Source organism: Schistocerca americana, chromosome 11, assembly GCF_021461395.2.
Source record: "Schistocerca americana isolate TAMUIC-IGC-003095 chromosome 11, iqSchAmer2.1, whole genome shotgun sequence".
In the NCBI taxonomy this organism is placed as follows: Eukaryota; Metazoa; Arthropoda; class Insecta; order Orthoptera; family Acrididae; genus Schistocerca; species Schistocerca americana.
Window position 1 is genome coordinate 130,058,559 of NC_060129.1, and position 6,728 is coordinate 130,065,286.

At 37.2% G+C, this 6,728-nt stretch overlaps 1 long non-coding RNA gene across 1 annotated transcript; it reads right to left on the reverse strand.

The window, feature by feature from the left end:
- Nucleotides 1–300: 300 nt before the first annotated feature.
- On the reverse strand, nucleotides 301–4,237 carry LOC124553600. The gene is made up of 2 exons (XR_006968074.1): nucleotides 3,489–4,237; nucleotides 301–941 (listed from the first exon to the last, which is right to left on the reverse strand). It is a non-coding gene; the product is annotated as an uncharacterized LOC124553600 (long non-coding RNA).
- Nucleotides 4,238–6,728: the final 2,491 nt, after the last annotated feature.

A 6,728-nucleotide genomic window follows, 5' to 3' on the forward strand; every position in this document is an offset into this window, starting at 1 on the left:
TCAGACATTTGAAGGTAGCCAAAGTAAAGGTCTTCATAAGACAACAGTTCCTTGCAAACACGATGAACTGCATTGTTGCCTTCATTCCCTCCAAGAGATTCGGATAAACAAAGGCCTTGTTGGCCGAAAGGTCACTTTATGACAGTCTATTTGTTGTGCTATCTGCTACTCGGCATCTCCACTATATGGTGAGTAGCAACTATCCTTTTTATAATATTCCTACATTCCAGCCTGGATTTTCCATTATCTAATTTATAATATGGAAGTGGAAAAATACTGATAAAAACAGTTATAACAAAATATATGAACAATAATACAGAAAATGTTTATTTTCATGTATTTTAACATATACACACCAGATCATATTAATACAATCATTTCAAGTGTCTTAAATAACAGATATTTGCTATAAAAATTTGAGAATGATTTTTATAACTTTTGGGACAGTTCAAACTTACATTTAGTAACTTTATTCAGTTGCTACATTTATAAGATTTGTATGTTTCCAATAAGGTTGCAGATACATGAGAACTTTACAGTGTACTGTGGAATTTATTCTTAAAACAATCTTAATGTAATAGTAATAATATTTCAGAAACAACACTTCATAGTATGCAACAGCTCTTTAACCTCTGCTTTAGTATGTACCTGTAATGCTGAGCATTATGCATATAACTATTTAGTTGTTAACTTTCTCAAACAAAGACTGCTTTTGTAATTGACAGATATAATTTAACACTAACATATCCTGTTAACAAGAATTGTCTTTGTAGGTCTGCAGTGCTTCATTTTTTGAGTAATTCATCCACTGATAGTACACCGTACTCAAATATAAGACTTTTTTCTTGCGTAATAGATAGGCCTTTTGACACACAACCACAATGTTATGTATTAATCTTATTTAAATTGTTACTCATCTGTTTTAGTGTTGAATACACAAACTGAAAGAGTTGAAAGTTTTAATTAATGTTGTATAAATCATGCATTAGTCATGCATGGTATAAGCGAAAAAACATTATAGCATACTTTCTGCATCAACAATGTAAGAATCAAAGTATTAAATAAGATTAAGAAATTACAGCTTTGGGAGTTTATCTCAGAGCCCCAATTTGACTAAATTGATCAAAATGTGTCCAAGACTGAATTCTTCAGTTTCTTTGGCTATTGCAGCCCCTATCTTCCTCCAAAAGCCAAAGCAACCTCATTTAATGTTCATACTCCTATAAAGTTTGCTGTTTGTATTTATAGCGGACAAGTCAAAGATTGCATGTGCTCTATTCAAGGTCAGCCCAGGGGAATGTGGGGTTCCACGGAACTGAACATTGTGGCCAGAATGGAGAAAGCATGTTGTAAGTGACCGATATCTAACACAGTAACCTTTTCCTTAAACTGTCCAAAAGCTTTGTGAATAAAATGCCAAAAATTCCTCATTTACAATAAAGATTCTGTACAAGAGGTTACGTAAACAACTGAAAACCTTTCCAGCTAACTAGAACAATGGGTTACTTGTCACAGTGGCACTGGTCTATCACATACATGGAGAAATGTACAGAACACTGACAAACGTGCTCGAATGCAAAGGCTTTTGGTGACCGTATCCTAATTAACTCAGATGTAATCTGGCATTTTTATTAATGCACAAGATTAATTTTTAATCTGTAAAATAGTGTGTGAAATTGTTCCTGGACTCAGTGCCCCTTAAATTTATTTCTTTGGTTCCAAAAGTAATTGGGATGATAGTTGTAAATGTGAGCCTCCTTATTTTAGTACTGCAAAACAACCTATTGTTCGTATTGCTTTGTCCGAGTTTGAACCATCTTCTATCTCAACTAATAGATTTGTTATTAAAACATTAATTGGTCATATGAAACAAAGTATATGTTATGTTCTGTAAACGTTTAGATGTAGTTGCTGAGATTGGTACTTATATGAAGAATCTATTCTAATTTCATGTAATAAATTTCAGGTTGATTGTACTGTGCTAGGCGGCAAGTAGTGTGGTTTCTCTACCAGTTCTGGCAGAGTGTGTACAGTACAGATGCAACATGAGAAAATGGCTACTTCTTACGAATTTTGTTTTTTACTTGGCAAGTGCGCAGCAGAAAATTTTGTGATTCTGCAAATAACCTACAAAGAACACGCTCTTAGTGAAACTCAAATGTATGAATGATTTTCTCAGTTTGAAGAGGGAGAAATGGCCATTTAAGATTAGCTCCATTCTGTCACCCCCGCAACTACTTGATGCGAGGATAATGTCGGCAAAATCTGTGGTCTAATCGACAAGGACAGACACAGGCAGTATCATCTAACAACTCTAGCACTTATCCGGGTTGTCCTGGAGCTCAATTTTGAGATGCAATGAGTGGCTACAAAGTTCATATTGAGACTTCTCACTGGAGATCAATGGAATTATCGTGTTTGAGCCTCTCACAAGATGGACTCATTTGAAGACAGTCCAATTTTTTTTCAACAAAATCATCACAGATGATGAGTCGTGGTGCTATGGATACGATCAAGAAAGTAAACAGTCAACTCAATGGAAGTTAACAGGCTCAATTCATCTAAAACAGGCTAGGCAGGTGAAATCGAATGTGAAGACAACGTTTTGTAAAGGTGACTGAAATGCTAATTATTTCTGCATGGCATAGTAATTTACATGTCCTGTGAATATGAATGTCCTATCTCTAGTTGTTCAATGTGTTCTGTTTTTTTCTGAACATGAGTATATGTGCAAACAAATGAGAAGAGAATATAAACTAGTGGTCTTAAATAAAGATATTAAGTTGCATATTGTCGACATTGTCTGTAAAAAGAGCACGAAAAACTAAGATAGCTCACTTTACTAAAGATAATATGAGGTCTGCTGTTTTAATTGGTTCCTGGAACTAGTCTTCGCAAAACAACTGCTGTTAAGATTATCAATTATGGGACTCTTTCCAAGCAAAACTTGCTTTGAGCATTTGTTTTAACAAAACCAGCATTTTACAAAGAAACAGCAAATAACTTAAAATTACACAATTTATATTTCAATATATTCTAGGAATGTTAAGAATAACAGAGGAGAAACATATGTTCATCTGCATCCAAAATATGATTGCCAGCCAATTTACTCTGATGAACAAAACCATTGTTTGTATGATAATGGAATGAGCCCAAATGTTTTACGGTCTTGACAGTGAAGAAGGAAGGCATCTGGCATTCCAAATAGCTCAGCATAGAAAGTTACAAGATAAAAACATAGATGGCATAGATTGACTCAATGCTTTCAGGGAATGCGATCCAACACTTAATCTCCAACATCCAGAGGCTTGCAGTTTATTAAGGACCATCTCGTTCAATAAAACGAATGTTGGAATATTCTTCACTAACCTGAAGAATATTTTGAATCCTAATTCAACATTTAGTGATGAAACAAGGATTTTCAAGTTGGATGAGACTCAGACTCCAAGCTAAGTATTTTCTGGTAAAGAAAGTGACATGTCACTTACTGACAGTGCTCCTGAAGTCTCATTTAAGTTTAGTTGCTGTTCCTGTTGTGGTATCGATAGCAACGATGCCACAGAATAGTTTCTCAAGTTGGCACTACGAGTCACCGACGACAGCACACTCTAGCCGGAGTGGGAGAGCTCTACGGGCTCCGCTCCAGTTTCAGCCCATTACATCAGGTGCAGCCAGCCAGGACACTTCGCTTCAGCATCGCACCTACGTACAAAGTTATGTAATCGTTTATCACCTTGTTTGTGCACCATGTAATGTAACGGACTACTGAAACTATCGATACCATCGGCGGGCGAGCTATGCGGTGCCGTGAATCGACATGTAAAAACAATTATATTAATATAAAATTACAGTGATTTTAATTATGTCAACATAAATTGAAATATTATCATTTCATTACAAAAACTAATAATTTGCAAGACAATCGTATTATGTATTGGTGCAGAAATATTTGAGAACTCTCTTCAATTTTCGTACTGTTTTCATAAGTGTGTACGTGTGATGTATAAAATATCTATGCTAAATTCATGTTGGCAAACCTGTGTGCTTTGCAAGGTCTTTGATTGTTGATGCAGAAACAGTTTGCTGGGCGAGGCTAACGGACAGTCGCGTTTTGGTGAGTATAAAAGACAGTGAGTCTTGAGAACTCTTGAGAAACGGGCGATTTTGAGAAAGGTAGTGTTGTTGAACATTTCTGAGATGACAATATGTGTTGGAAAAGCTTATATTGGTGAACTACTGATTGTTATGAAGATGATATTACGAAACTACATAATATGGAAAGCTTTAAACAGTATCAGTTCTTACGTAGCATATTACAAACCCAAGGACCCATTGTACTAACAATTACAGAAAATCTAGACGAGTATTCAAGGTAAGGTAATTAAATTATTTCATGTTCGTACTGTGAAGTTTCCTTCTCTTTGTCAAATATTTAAGTCTCTTGTGCTCTGTTAAGGGAACCCGGAACCTAAAAATGATGAAATTTTCAGTTTTCAAGATTTTAAACATGGCTGCAACAGCAACTGTTGAAATTCTTCATGGCTGTGTTGACTTAGCCGCTGCAGCTATGTGACGACAGAGGGGAAGTACACGAGGCGCTGGAGGGGAAGTTGGTGAGGGGATCGTGCTATAGTTTTAAATAAGCACGGTCCGCTGGAAAAAAGCTGCTTCCGGCCGCCATTGCGGTTTATCGTCGCGCTACTGAGGCAGCTGCAGGCTCATTCGACTCGAGGCAGCCGCACGATACACACAGCCATGCCGTACAGAAGGAGAATGTATAGAAGAAGGAGTAGAATGCCAGTATACAAGAGTGTTGATACGTTTTCAATTACTCCAAACGAAACTGGACAGCAAGAATTACTACAAAGATCCATCACTTTTGTTGCTTGCAAGATTCAATTTTCTTGTACTACAACAGAAGTAGTTAGTGGCAATTCATGGTTAACAATTGCTATTTTAAGAGGTACTGATAAACCTCTTGAAGGATTGGAGTCCTATAATGAAAGAGACATCATTAGTTATCGCACGTTTGCAGTTGGAGTTATACCCAACAGGAATTATGGAACATGTGTGGTTACAGTGGTTTTCAGTTTATTGTAAAATAAAATACTACAGATCTTCCTCTTTAAAATGACATATTAATCTCACTCGTAGCTCAACTCCAAGTATTGAAAATATTATTTTCAATAATGTGCTGTAGAGGGCATGTCGCAACATTGAATTTCCATGGATACATGTTCATTGAAAACATTGTTTTTCAAAACTTTCGTTCTTTCCAAAGACTTTATATTATGTTGGCAACACGATTTGATAGCCAATTTTTTTGTCTGTGTATTGTAGTGTTTGGATACTGTTGTTTACATTGAGCATTTGGTGGTTATTGCACGATTTGTGTTGTATTTCTATTGCATAACTGGAACTTATCAAATATGCCTCGATTTAGTAACAGAGTTTACAAGAGGGAGGTTTTTCATGAAGTGAAATCTGCTACTGTCTAGCACAAGCAAGAAGTCGCATGGATCAACTGAAAAATACAGCAGTTTATTGGAGAAGTGTAGTGAGGATAATGTGAATGAAATAATTAACATCTGATTGCTCTCAAAGGTGATTGAGAGTTCAGTACCGTGTAAGGAATGTTGCAAATTGAGTATGTCAAATGTCAAGCGACACATAGGACTTGCAGCAGAAATCTGTCTCCATTGTACTAGTTATCATTACAGTGTTTCATTTTGGAACTCAGAATATGTCGAAATAGGCAAAGGTGAAACTGATAGTGAGAAAAGCGAGTACTATGGTGTAAATATGAGATTTGTTTACGCTCTAAGGTCAATCAGGGGATACTCTGCTGGTCAAATGTTTTGTGGTGTAATGAATCTACCACCACCACCACCACCACCACCACCAACGAAATTCTCAAAATTAACTCGGTTGTTGCATCCTGTGTTGAAAACATTGCCCAAGAATCCATGAAAGAAGCAGTGGAGGAGGCTATGGCGGTGAATGAAGAAATTCCATATGTTCAGAATCCTCGGGACCTGATTGTCGCACTAGATGGTACATGGCAGAAGCGTGGGCACACTTCACACAATGGGGTAATAACGGCAACAAGTGCTGATACTACAAACGTTACAGGTGTTGTAATTAAATCCAAACACTGTAGCTGTCCTAAAAGAGTGAGGGATGAGCATGCAGAAAACTGTCGAAGGAATTACAGTGGGTCTAGTGGGGCCGTGCAAGTTTCCGTTGTGAAAGACATTTTCAGTCGCTCTCTTGTGTGGTACAAGGTCAGATACCTACAGTTCCTGGGTGATGGTGATTCGAAGTCTTTTGCTGCCGTATCCGAGCTGAAACCTTATGGAAATGATGTTACCATTACTAAACAGGAGTGCATAGGTCACGTTCAGAAACGTATGGGAACAAGGCTGTGTCGACTGAAGACCACAATGAAAGGCCAAGTACTCAGTGATGGAAAACCTTTGGGTGGAGCTAAAAGATTGACAGATGAGGTAATCAACAGATTGCAGAGAGACTATGGACAGGTAATAAGTCAAATACTCACAGTGTTGATGCAATGGAAAAGGCTGTAATGGCACTTTACTACCACACCTTACCAACTGACGAGGAACCACTACATGGACTATGCCCACGGTCCTGGTACAACAAGTATCACGGATCTGAATGTGTATACAAGCATCATCACAGTCTACCAGAAACGGTCATGAAGGCTA